We start from the raw sequence: 14647 nt of genomic DNA, 5'->3' as shown, positions 1-14647 counted from the left end.
AACACTGATAGTGGGAATGTAGCCTTATTGTAATAAAGCCAATATTTCAAAAAACATATTACACATGTTTACCGGTAGAACATGCTGGAGTATTAAAAGAAATATTAGAAGGGTTTTAAATAGATGCATAGAAAAATGGCAATCATCAGCCATTATTTTTACCATTATACTACTTTGTATGTCTCAATACATTTGTATGTACTTACTGATCCTCCAACAATTTTAAAACTTCCAGACTAAGAGGAAAACTGATGAGAAGGTAAAATACTGTATGTACTTCTTCAAGCAACAAAAATATTTAAAGGGTTATTCCTAACATGATCTATGGTTAAAGGGGTTGTCTAGGACTTTAACATTGATGGCCTCAGTGTTAGTGGCTGCAATTGGGTAGTGCTAATCCGCCATCTATTGATTTGAATAGAGGGCGGATATGCAGTATCCACCTGTGGCTACTATACAGGTGGCGGAGCTCTGCAACTCTCCAACTAAGCTGTCTCAGGCGCCACCGACACAGCTGATCAACAAAGAAGGTGCTGAGTGTCACATCACCACTGATCAGACACTAATTATCTATCTTAAGGATAGGCCACCAATCTTAACGTCCTGGACAACTCCTTAAAAATTGGAAAATGCTTGTAAAAACAATCCACATTGCAGTTTACTTGTCATTAAAAATCTTTTCTATTCTCAAGAACAAACAAAGGGATTTTTAATTCTATAGACTACTGCTTGATCCTTATAATCAACCACCCATACAGTCCATCAGAAGTAGTCAGTCTCCTAAGCAAGGAGGGCATCACTAGCTAGTACTGCTCTGAAGCTGGCTGGATCGTGGGATCTGGCTATATTTAATGTCCCCATGACCTTCCAATGCTTTGGAGGCAAATCTCCATTTGACAGGAGAACTGGAGAGTGTGCGGTTTGGAATAACTCAGAGAGAAGCATAAAATGGAGAATGGATCTTTTCTGCGCTGCCAAAAACATCAATATTGGTTTCCAAAAATGATGAAGAAAAGAAACTAGGAGGTGACAAAAAGAATTGTGGTTTTTAATTGTCACCACATTTAGTTTGTCCTGATGAAGAACTGTGTGAACTTTGAAGTGTGTTGACAATTAAGAAAAAAAATTCTCTACACATAGCCTCCTGGATTCCTTTCTTCATCATTTTTGGTGTCTTCTCTTTGGCAGCGTAGAAAAGATCCATTCTCCATTATATTCCTCTCTCTAAATTCTTCTTCCATGGATCTGCAGCAGCAGGTTTTCTGAGCTTTTTATCGTGTTGTGGTCCTACAACCCTGCCAGGTGAGCACATCCTTGCGTCTATTGTTCTCCCATCCTCTATCCGGGTAAGACTCAATTTTGCACTATTGTTTTTCAGTTTTCTTTTCAGTTTGGAATAATGGCTCAACAATTTCACCAGCCCAAAATGTTAATCTTCTAGAGTACAAAGCTCCCTGGGCCAACAGGAAGCCCAGAGGCAGCGGAGCCGTGCAATCTTGATTATTGATCTTCAGAAACGCTTTAATGCTTTGCCAACAAAGCCAGTTTTCACCTTCCTGACAAGACCAATTTTTTAAAAATTTAACTTGTTAATTTATATGATAATGACTTTGGAATGCTTGTACATATCATAATGATTCTGAGACTATTGTTTCATAACACGTTGTACTTTATTTGACAGGGAAATTTAGGTTGGTCAAATTTGCATTAATTTATGAAAATTTCAAAATATGTGCACTATTCAAATGTTAGATTTTTATGCTACTAAAACAGATAGATATACCACATAACTCTTCAAGTGCTGGGCAGTAATTAAGGGTGTGTTTTGACACACAGCAGGGCTCAGAAGGAAAGAAGCAGTATTTTACATTTGGAGCATAATTTGGTTTCACATACACTGCTCAAAAACGGGAACACTTAAGCAACACAATGTAACTCCAAGTCAATCACACTTCTGTGAAGTCAATTTGTCCAGTTATGAAGCAACACTGATCATCATGACTCAACCTCTCCTGCTATTGTGCAAATGGAACAAACAACAAACAGGTATGCAATTAGCAATATAGTGGTTCTGCATTTGGTGACCACTGACCATTTTTCTGTTCTTATCCTTTGTAGCTGTTGTTTTAGTCATTTTTGGTCATCAAGGTACAGTAGCATGAGACGGTGTCTACTGTACAACCCATAGAAGTTGCTCAGGCAACTTGCTGTGTGCATCATTTCCTTGTCTTGAGGTATTTCCACTGAAGTGAGATCAGCCTGCAATTTGATTTTCCATTTTTATTTTGAATATCATTCCAATCAAAACCTCCATGGGATATTAATTTTAATTTACATTGATCATTTTTTATGATTTATTGTTCTCAACACATTTCACTATGTAATGAATAAAGATGTGCAACTGGAATATTTCATTTGGGGATTTCTAGGATGTGGTATTTTAGTGTTCCCTTCATTTTCTGAGCAGTGTAGATTGTGAATGCCATGTAGCATTTTGAAAAGCCCCAGATAAACCAAAATAGCAGAAACCCTCTACAAGTGACAACATTTTGAAAACTGCATCCTCAAGGAATTAAACCCATAGGTGCTTCACAGAATTGTATAACAATGTGCTCTGAAAATGAAAAAAAAGTTTTCTTCATTAAATTGCTGCTTTCACATTAAATTTTTCATTTTCACAAGAGTAATAGGAAAAAGGACTCCAAAATTGGTTGTACAATTTCTCCGAAGTACATCAATACCAATATCTAACCAGAATCAACTGTTTTGGCATACAAAGGAGCACAATAGATTAAAGGCAACGTGTCAGCTGGATTGTGCATAGTAACCTACACAGCGTCAGGTCGGCGCAATTATACTGAATAAAATGATACCTTGGTTGATGAAATCCATCTTGTGCTTGTTTTTTAATCCTTATTTTTAGTTTTTAGTTAATGATATGCTCGTGTCCTAAGGTGGGGTTGGTGAATGTGGTGCTATGATTAGATATTCATGTTGCAGACTGCTGAGAGGTCACTGATCCCTCACTGATCCGCCCCTGTTGTGAGTTCATTTTCCCCTTCACTACTGAGGCCCGAGGAACTCCCTCTTCTGGTGAAGAAAGGTAGTGAGCCTGATTGTCAAACACCTGGGGATGATGATGATGACTGGCTGAGTGGAGTTAATGACTGGATATAAGGCTGCCGACGCCCTTCTGGCCTGCGGGTGATTTCTCTGTGGACTTCTAGGAAACCAGTCTGATTCCTGCTCATCTAAAGCTAAGTTTTCTGCTTTGCCTTTTTGCATTCGTGTTTTGTTTTCCTTGCTTTTTTGGATTCTGCCATTCCCTGCTGGGGTTAGCTGAATCTCCTTTTGCCTGTTGCTCTGTCTTCAGAATATTCCTGAGTACTGACATAGCTTTTTTGAAGCCTAGCGTCTTCAGGGCCTTTTTTACTGTCAGTTGTTGGCTCTTATTTTCATAGGGTTTTTCACGGATTGCAGACAGCAGCATTTCAGGAACTTGACTACTCACTGCAATTCATCTAGCAGTGTAGTGATTAGTGTAGTAATTAGTCAGCTGTAAATATGAACCCTAAATATGTTAAAACATTTTTCCAAACATGGCAAGATTCCATATGTAATCAGTGTACTGTTTGGGTATACAATAAAAAGAGAGAAGAGCCAGCACTGCCAGTGGTCAGAACGCATAACATGAGGTGCATATGCACATATCTTACTGCATTCAAAATGAGACATTTAGCAAAATATTGATCAATATATTGAGCCACCCCGCCACGCCAAGGCAATCTCATATGGGGGGTCCTACTCTACATTTTTATTTATTCACTGTGCCATTGCGGCCTCCTAAATGTTTTAAAAGCAAGACCATATCAAATGCAATCCATACCTGAAGCATATCTGCATCACTCCCATGCAGCCAGATGGAGCAGGTGCAGATGAAGGCCAACCAGGTCTGAACACAGACATCTCAGGTTTGACCTCCACACACTGCCTGACCAGCAAACACAGATGAAGGGCAATGGAACTCAGACATGGATGCAAAAATAAATAAAGCCTGGGGCAGGGCGGGGCTGCCGTGAGTGTGCACAGCAGCCTAGATCAATCACAATAAACACAGAAAAGATGGCGAACATGACCCAGCGTGCACGGCAACAGTGGTGGTCAGCCACAAAACCAATTTGCAATAAAAAGAGAGAAGAGCCAGCACTGCCAGTGGTCAGAACGCATAACATGAGGTGCATATGCACATATCTTACTGCATTCAAAATGAGACATTTAGCAAAATATTGATCAATATATTGAGCCACCCCGCCACGCCAAGGCAATCTCATATGGGGGGTCCTACTCTACATTTTTATTTATTCACTGTGCCATTGCGGCCTCCTAAATGTTTTAAAAGCACCTCATGTTATGCGTTCTGACCACTGGCAGTGCTGGCTGTTCTCTCTTTTTATTGCAAATTGGTTTTGTGGCTGACCACCACTGTTGCCGTGCACGCTGGGTCATGTTCGCCATCTTTTCTGTGTTTATTGTGATTGATCTAGGCTGCTGTGCACACTCACGGCAGCCCCGCCCTGCCCCAGGCTTTATTTATTTTTGCATCCATGTCTGAGCCTGCATTGCCCTTCATCTGTGTTTGCTGGTCAGGCAGTGTGTGGAGGTCAAACCTGAGATGTCTGTGTTCAGACCTGGTTGGCCTTCATCTGCACCTGCTCCATCTGGCTGCACGGGAGTGATGCAGATATGCTTCAGGTATGGATTGCATTTGATATGGTCTTGCTTTTAAAACATTTAGGAGGCCGCAATGGCACAGTGAATAAATAAAAATGTAGAGTAGGACCCCCCATATGAGATTGCCTTAGCGTGGCGGGGTGGCTCAATATATTGATCAATATTTTGCTAAATGTCTCATTTTGAATGCAGTAAGATATGTGCATATGCACCTCATGTTATGCGTTCTGACCACTGGCAGTGCTGGCTCTTCTCTCTTTTTATTGTTTGGGTATACAGTATTGCTTGGAAGGGAATGAGCGCTATTTGTCTTTTCTAGTGAAATTTTGGATGGAGGCCATGTTACATTTGCAGAGCCCCCGAGTTACTAAAACAGCTGAAAACTCCAACAATTGACCCAATTGACCCAATTTTGGATGTTACATCCCTCAAGGAATTAATCTAAGAGTGTAGTGAGCAATTTGTGCCCACAGGTGCTTCAGATATTTTAATAACATTGAAATGAGAAGCTGATAATATTTTTTTCCACTAAAATTAATGAAAATGTTTTCATTTTCACAGGGGGCAATAGGAGAAGATGTACCTCGCAATTTCTCCCAAAAATGTGGACAGAAACTACTGTTCGGGCACCTTACCAAGCTCAGAATCGAAAGAAAACTATTTTATAGTACATATTTTGGAATAGTTACCAGGTGCCATGCCAAATTGGCAGAGCCCTTTAAGTGCAGAACAGCAGTACCCCAAAAAGTAAATCCATTTTACAAACTACACCCCTCAATTAATGTATAGTTGTAGTGAGCATGTTCACACCACAGGTGTTTCAAAGAGTTATATACCATTAATCTGTGAAGAAAGCAAATTACATTTTTATGGCTAAAATGTTGTTTTAGCCCAATTTTACATTTTCACATGCAGAAATAGGTGAAAATTGACTGTATAAATTGTTACACAATTTTTCGCAAATGTGTCAAAACCCAATTGTTTGTTGTACTGTTTGGGAACATAGCGGGGCTGGGATGGAAAGAGCAGATCACTATATGACTTTTGGAGCACAGATTTTCCTGGAATAGTTTGCAAACTCCATTTGCAGAGTCCAAAAGTGCCAGAACAGCAGGACTCTCCTCAAGTGACCCTATATTGGAAATTATACCTCTCAAAGAATTCAACTAAGGGTGACCATTTTAACCCCACGGGTATTCTCCAGAAATAACCTCAAGTTGGCATTAAAGAGTGAAAATTGCAAATTTTCAACTTAATATCCAATACAGTGTGCCCAGGTTGTGTTTATAGAGACATGTACCCCACAAATTATTAAATCGGCTTGCCCCGCTAGAGTAATGGCTGTTATGAATGAGTCACCGTAGGAGGCAAAAACAGAAATACTAGCTAAGTCAAGAAAACCAGAGAAGTTGGCAGCTATCGGATTGCAGACCCCTGAACCTATCAACAACAACTAGCAGTAGCTGTGGGGGGTTTCTACGGTGCCCTAGACCCCTCGATCACAGCCGGAGAACTAAATAGCCTAAAGACAGAAAGGGAAATCTAAACTGCCCCACAGCAGACCCCAAAGCAATAGGCAGCCCCCAACATATAATGACGGTGAAGCAAGATGAAAAAACACTCACACAGATAGAAAGATAGGCTGAGCAAATGATGGTGCCAAAGCTAACTAAATAGGACAGGATAGAAAAGCTGCTGTCTGCAATCCGCCAAAACCCTATCAAAACAAGAGCCAACAGACTGATAGGGAAAACAGCCCTGAAGACGCTAGGCTTCAAAAAGACTATATCAGTACTCAGGTATTTTCTGAAGACAGAGCAAAAAGGAATTCAGCTCACCCCAGCAGGGAATGGCAGAAATCCAGAAAAACAAGGCAAAACAAAAACACAAATGCAAAAAGCAGAGCAGAAATCTTAGCTTTTGAAGAGCAGGAATCAGACTGGTCTCCTAGAATCCCTCAGGGAAATCACCAGCAAGGCAGAAGGGCGTCGACTGCCTTATATCCAGTCAGCAATTCCAGTCACCCAGTCATCATCATCCTGCTCAGGTGCTTGGTAATCAGCCTCACTACCTTCCTTCACCAGAAGAGGGAGTTCATCAGACCTCAATGGTGAAGCGGAAAATGAACTCACAACAGTACCTCCCCCTTGAGGAGGGGTCACCGAACCCTCATCCACGCCACCAGGGCGATCAGGGTGAGCCCGATGAAAGGCACGCACCAATCTTTTGGCATGAATATCAGAGGCAGAGACCCAGGAATTATCCTCCTGACCATAACCCTTCCACTTAACCAAATACTGGAGTCTCCGTCTAGCCAGATGGGAATCCAGTATCTTCTCTACCTCATATTCCATGTTACCTTCAACCAATACAGGGTCCGGAGGTGCCACCCCAGGAACAACTGGTTCAACAAACCTCTTCAACAAGGACTTATGAAACACATTAAGGATTTTAAATGTGACAGAAAGAGCCAAACGAAAAGAGACCGGATTAATAATCTCCAAAATCTTGTAAGGTCCAATAAATCTAGGCTTAAACTTAGGAGAAGCCACCTTCATAGCGATATTTTTTGATGATAACCAAACCATATCACCAACCTTAAACTGAGGACCAATGGTCCTATGTCGGTTGGAAAACCGCTGGGCCTTTTCCTGGGAGAGATAACTTATCCACCACTTGATCCCAGATCTGGTGCATACTCTCCACCACAGTGTCAACACCTGGGCAGGCAGAAGGCTCCACCTGCCCTGAAGAAAATCGAGGATGAAACCCAAAGTTACAAAAAAAAAGGTGACATCAAAGTGGCAGAACTAGCTCTATTATTTAAAGCAAATTCGGCCAAGGGCAAAAATGAAACCCAATCATCCTGATCAGCGGAAATAAAACATCTCAAATACGACTCCAAGGTCTGGTTTGTTCTCTCCGTCTGCCCATTGGTCTGAGGGTGAAAAGCAGAGGAGAAGGACAACTGAATTCCCAGCTTGGAACAGAAAGTCCTCCAAAATCTAGACACAAACTGATCTCCTCTGTCAGATACAATGTTCTCAGGAATCCCGTGCAAGCGAACCACCTGTTGCAAAAACAGGGGCACCAACTCAGAGGAAGATGTTAGCTTAGGGAGTGGTACAAGATGAACCATCTTAGAGAACCTATCACAAATCACCCAAATAACAGTCATTCTCTGAGAGACAGGCATATCAGAGATGAAATCCATTGAAATATGGGTCCATGGCCTCCTGGGGACAGGCAAAGGCATCAACAACCCACTAGAGCGAGAACAAGGTTTAGACCGGGAGCAAGTCCCACAGGACTGCACAAAATTCCTGACATCACGAGACAAGGTGGGCCACCAAAAGGACCGACTCACCAGATCTCTTGTACCCAAAATACCTGGATGACCAGCCAATGCAGAGCAATGAACTTCAGACATCACTCTCTTCTTCCACTGGTCAGGAACATACAACTTTCCACTGGGACAATGCTCAGGTTTGTCCTCCTGGAACTCTTCCAGAGCACGTCTCAAATCGGGCGAGATGGCAGAAAGAACTACCCCTTCGCCTAAGATGGTAGCAGGCTTGGTCACCACTGGAGAATCAGCAAAGAAGCTCCTAGAGAGAGCGTCAGCCTTGACATTCTTAGTGCCAGGAAGAAAAGAGACCACAAAATCAAAACGTGTAAATAACAAGGCCCACCTAGCCTGTCTAGGGTTCAAGCGTTTGGCCGACTCCAGGTAAATCAAATTCTTGTGGTCAGTGAGGACCACGACTTGATGTTTAGCTCCCTTCAACCAATGTCTCCACTCCTCAAATGCCCATTTCATGGCTAACAGTTCCCGATTCCCCACATCATAGTTACGTTCAGATGGAAAGAACTTTTGGGAAAAGAAAGCACAGGGATTCATTTTAGATGTTACAGGATCCTTTTGGGACAAAACAGCTCCTGCACCAATCTCAGAAGCGTCCATCTCTACCTGGAACGGGAGTGAGACATCAGGTTGCCGCAAAACTGGGGCAGAAGTGAATCTTCGCTTCAACTCCTGAAAGGAAGAAACAGCCTCTGGAGACCAATTCAACACATCAGCACCCTTCTTAGTCAGATCAGTCAATGGCTTGGCAAAACTAGAAAATTTTGCTATAAATTTCCGATAAAAATTAGCAAAACCCAAAAACTTCTGGAGGGCCTTCAAAGAAGTGGGCTGAACCCAATTATAAATGGCCTGTACCTTGGCCGGGTCCATTTCAATAGTTGACGGAGACAAAATAAATCCCAAAAATGAAATCCTCTGTACCCCAAAAAGGCATTTCGATCCTTTGACATACAGGGAATTCTCCCTCAAGATCCGGAACACAGTCCGAACATGTTCCACATGAGAATCCCAATCCTTGGAGAAGATCAAAATATCATCCAGATAGATAATCAAAAATTTATCCACAAAGTCTCGGAAAATGTCGTTCATGAAGCACTGGAAGACAGAAGGGGCATTAGTAAGCCCAAAAGGCATCACCAGGTACTCAAAATGTCCTTCCGGAGTATTAAACGCCGTCTTCCATTCATCCAAATGCTTAATGCGGATAAGATTATACACCCCCTGAAGTCAAGCTTGGTAAACCAGCAAGCACCTTTAACTCTGGAGAATAGATCCGAAATCAGGGGTAACGGATACTCATATTTAATAGTAATTTTGTTGAGGGCACGATAATCAATACAAGGCCTTAAAGAACCATCCTTTTTGGCCACGAAAAAAAACCCGGCACCTAAGGGTGAAGAGGATGGTCTAATATGACCCTTCTCCAACGCCTCCTTAATATAGGATCGCATAGCCTCGTGCTCGGGTACAGATAAATTGAAGAGCCGACCCTTGGGAAATTTACACCCCGGGCTCAGTTCAATTGCACAGTCATAACTCCTATGAGGAGGCAAAGACGCAGACTCATTCTCACTAAATACATCATAAAAGTCCGCCAAATAGTCAGGAACATCATGCGACTGAGGAGAGGTGGAAAAAACCGGAGCCTCAGTAAGGGCACACCGACAACCCCAACTCACCACGGACACAGATTTCCAATCCAAAACTGGATTATGAATTTGCAACCAGGGAAACCCCAGAACAATGGTATCATGCAAATTATGCAGCACCAAAAATCTGCAATTTTCTTGATGGTCTGGGGCGACCCGCATTACCACCAGGGTCCAAAACTGAGGTTTATTTTTCGCCAAAGGAGTATCATCAATCACCCTAAAAGGGATAGGCGTCCGCAGAGGTGTCATCAGAAATCCACAACATTTAGCAAAATCCAAGTCCATTAGGTTCAGGGCTGCTCCCGAATCCACAAAAGCCTTGGCGGAAAATGTGGACAGGGAGCAGATCAGAGTAATTGCTAGAAGAAACTTAGGTTGAACACCACCCACAGAAAACGTGTGTGCAAAACGTTTCTCTCGTTTAGGACAGGCAGAAATAATATGCGACGCATCTCCACAAAAAAAACACAGCTTATTATGCCTTTTGAACTCCTGACGTTGCTCCCTGGACAAAACTCTATCACATTGCATAGGTTCAGACACTTGTTCAACAGGTGGCAACACCTCTCGTGCAGTCCTGCGTTCACGTAAACGCCGATCAACCTGAATGGCTAATGACATAGAATCGTCAAGACCAGAGGGAACAGGAAATCCCACATAGTATCTTTTACGGCTTCTGACAACCCTTCTGAAAGAGAGCTGCCAAGGCATTATCATTCCAGGCAGTAAGTACCGCCCACTTTCGGAATTTTTGACAGTACAATTCTGCAGAATCTCGACCCTGGCTCAATGCCAACAGGGTCTTTTCAGCCTGATCAATAGCATTAGGTTCGTTATACAAGAACCCCAAAGCTTGAAAAAATGCATTCACATTAGTCAGACTAGGATCATCAGGTTTCAAAGAAAACGACCAATCTTGGGGATCGCCACGCAGCAAAGAGATGACAATTTTAACCTGCTGCGCGGAGCTCCCTGACGAGTTAGGCTTCAAGGCAAAAAATAATTTACAATTATTTTTGAAATTCAAAAATTTAGACCGATCCCCAAAAAACACATCAGGAGTAGGGATCTTTGGTTCAGCAGCATGTGAATGAGCAAGGTAGGCGGAAATTCCCCACACTTCCGCAGCGAGCTGCTCCACACGATCAGACAATTGCTTTATCTCCATTGAGAGAAAAAAAAATTCCCCCTAAGGCCTCAGAGATATAGAGGAAAAAATATACACATTTTTTTTTTTGTTGCAATTCTTTCCTGCTATTGAGTACCCTAGGATCTGCGGTATGGCTGGTGATTCTGTTATGAATGAGTCACCGTAGGAGGCAAAAACAGAAATACTAGCTAAGTCCAGAAAACCAGAGAAGTTGGCAGCTATCGGATTGCAGACCCCTGAACCTATCAACAACAACTAGCAGTAGCCGTGGGGGGTTGCTACGGTGCCCTAGACCCCCTGATCACAGCCGGAGAACTAAATAGCCTAAAGACAGAAAGGGAAATCTAAACTGCCCCAGAGCAGACCCCAAAGCAATAGGCAGCCCCCAACATATAATGACGGTGAAGCAAGATGAAAAAACACTCACACAGATAGAAAGATAGGCTGAGCAAATGATGGGGCCAAAGCTAACTAAATAGGACAGGATAGAAAAGCTGCTGTCTGCAATCCGCCAAAACCCTATCAAAACAAGAGCCAACAGACAGATAGGGAAAACAGCCCTGAAGACGCTAGGCTTCAAAAAGACTATATCAGTACTCAGGTATTTTCTGAAGACAGAGCAAAAAGGAATTCAGCTCACCCCAGCAGGGAATGGAAGAAATCCAGAAAAACAAGGCAAAACAAAGCAAAAACACAAATGCAAAAAGCAGAGCAGAAAACTTAGCTTTTGAGGAGCAGGAATCAGACTGGTCTCCTAGAATCCCTCAGGGAAATCACCAGCAAGGCAGAAGAGCGTCGGCTGCCTTATATCCAGTCAGCAATTCAAGTCACCCAGTCATCATCATCCTGCTCAGGTGCTTGGTAATCAGCCTCACTACCTTCCTTCACCAGAAAAGGGAGTTCATCCGACCTCAATGGTGAAGGGGAAAATGAACTCACAACAAATGGCATTCATGTCGACACTAACTGTGGTTTAGTCACACTATAGGACTCAGAGGAAAAGGGGGAATTTGGCATTAGGAGAACAGATTTAATTTAATTTTTTGGCTGGAAGTGGGGAGGCATTTCATTATTTGAGAGACTTTAAAAAGGTAAAAAGTGAAATACATGCAATCGTGTTTGTTTTTTTACCTTTTTTGGAGGAGGGAAGATATTTATGGTTTAAAATTCTCCCACCCTTTAACAAAAAAATGCATAACCTTACATAAATAGGTCACTAAATAGACACATGCATAGAAAATAATTTGCTGCAACAACCAACAGTATTATTTTAGTGCCAACGATTGTTAAAATCAATAAGTCAAACAAATAGAAAACCTTAACCTCTTATTGTGCATATATATATATATATATAAAGGAAAAAAAAAGGAAAAAAATAGGCAGCACTCAAATTAAATGTGAAAACAGTGGATACTTTACTGATCCTCAGATAGCAACGTTTCAACGGTGACCCGTCTTTGTCAAGCCTTTGTCACACCCCACTTTTCAGTTTTTGAATTTCCACAAAAATTTAAAATAACCAATAAATTTCGTTCAACTTCACAATTGTGTCCCACTTGTTGTTGATTCTTCACCAAAAATTTACATTTGGTATCTTTATGTTTGAAGCATGATATGTGGGAAAGGGTTGAAAAGTTCCAGGGGGCCGAATACTTTTGCAAGGCACTGTATATACATTGCACAGTACCACTCCTCTTGTGCATATACACTGCACAGTACCACTTCTCCTGTCCTGTGTACTGGGTGTATATTCACAGTATCTATATCATTCTGCATATATACACTGCACAGTACCACTTCTCCTGTCCTGTATACTGGGTGTAATTCACAGTACTTGCTTTTATTATATAGAGTACATGCATAAAATGGTATTTCTTAGCTGGCCCTATCTCGGCATCGCAACGTGGTCCATGTGTGTCTCTGCTTCCTTCCTGTATATGCAACACCATTTACGGCGGTGTGCCTAGTGCTCTAACGCGTGCTTCTCTGCTCTTAAAGGGGCAACATATGAATATAGTAATTGCCCTCAGAATCTTGCAATGTCCACCTGCAAAATGGCTCCCAGTCAGTTGCTGGGAGTAATCCTGTATAAAAAATTCCCTCTCCCTTCAGGAGTCACAAAGGGCAGGCCAGGTAATGTGGCACAGTGGGTCCACAAATTAACCTGCACCACCGTTGGGAATAACACAATGATAGTCTCCCTGATTGGCTGAGATAAGTCATCTAATGGCTGCAGGGCATTATGGAGCAGCCCGAGCAACCGTACCTGAACTCACTGAGCCTTCAGCAATGTGTGAAATGGCATTTTTTTGCCAATCCTTCCAAACCAAATTGCAGATTGTTTGAATTTGTGTGGAACTTCAAATTTCAGGAAATTTGACTCAAACTTGATTATCTGGAGATCAATTCACTCATCTCTAGTTGTAACTTTTTATTTTTATGCGTAGATATCTGTAGGAGATTTTTTTTTTTGCATGATTAGCTGTATTTTTTATTGGTATCATCTTGGTGTAACTTTAGATTTGATCTTATGTGAGGCATAAATCAAAAAACGTCAATTAGCTTTTTTTGTGCTGTTTATCACGTGAATAAAGTAACTCAGAGCATTTTTAATGTGTCTGTGTTATATCAGGAAGTTTAACATAATGTCGTCATAGCACTATCTATTACAGCTTTAATGGGGATAAATGTAAGGTCATGCACTTGGGTAGAACGAACAAGATGTATAATTATGTGCTTAATTGTAAAACACTGGGAAAAACAGTCACTGAAAAAGACCTGGGTGTATGGGTGGACGACAAACTCACATTTAGCGGCCAGTGTCAGGCAGCTGCTGCAAAGGCAAATAAAATAATGGGATGCATTAAAAGAGTATTAGCAGGGGTATATCTACCAATGACAAGATATGTATTTTGTAGCAGATTGGTACGGACCAGTTTAACTAAAACTTAACTTTTAATAAACCTTTAAAAACATAAATCAACAAAAAGTGCCATACAAAGTGCTCGTGCTGAAGTGATTAAAAATGTTCAATGCCGCCTGAAATCACCCATATAGGACAAAGGGGCACTCGTTATATCATTTATACCTTGTTTACAACAGCCTCCTAGTGTTGCATACGTATCGGGCCTCAGTCCCTAGATACAGATATAATGCAGAATGGCCTGTAGCCCCTCATATAATTTGTCCTTTTATGGTTAATAGCTGTTTACTAGGCTCTAATACAGTCCATATAGGACATTAATATAAACAGAAAGTGAGCCACTGTACATATAACAAACACTCTCAGAAAGGAAATGTATAGAGTCTCCTTTAGATTACTAACCACAAATCACCTTTCTAGAGTATGAATAGATCATAATGTACTTATCTCAGATATCGTTGCTTTCCATGGCGATACCCGAATACTGCTCACAGCTAGGGGGCTCCACATATCAGCAAATCGCTGGGAAGCTCGATTCCCTCTGTATATCTCCCATCTATTCATACTCTAGAAAGGTGATTTGTGGTCAGTAATCTAAAGGAGACTCTATACATTTCCTTTCTGAGAGTGTTTGTTATATGTACAGTGGCTCACTTTCTGTTTATATTAATGTCCTATATGGACTGTATTAGAGCCTAGTAAACAGCTATTAACCATAAAAGGACAAATTATATGAGGGGCTACAGGCCATTCTGCATTATATCTGTATCTAGGGGCTGAGGCCCAATACGTATGCAACACTAGGAGGCTGTTGTAAACAAGGT

General features: G+C 41.6%; 1 protein-coding gene across 1 annotated transcript in view; it reads right to left on the bottom strand.

The window, feature by feature from the left end:
- Positions 1-14647, bottom strand: part of SMOC2 (SPARC related modular calcium binding 2) — a 792053-nt gene that overhangs the window by 480647 nt on the left and 296759 nt on the right. The window lies entirely within an intron of this gene.

This window comes from Dendrobates tinctorius, unplaced genomic scaffold (assembly GCF_039654945.1).
Source record: "Dendrobates tinctorius isolate UK_male_01 unplaced genomic scaffold, ASM3965494v1 ptg000140l, whole genome shotgun sequence".
NCBI classification, from domain to species: domain Eukaryota; kingdom Metazoa; phylum Chordata; class Amphibia; order Anura; family Dendrobatidae; genus Dendrobates; species Dendrobates tinctorius.
The sequence above is the reverse complement of the archived record's forward strand: the minus strand, read 5'-3'. Positions and strand labels throughout refer to the sequence as shown.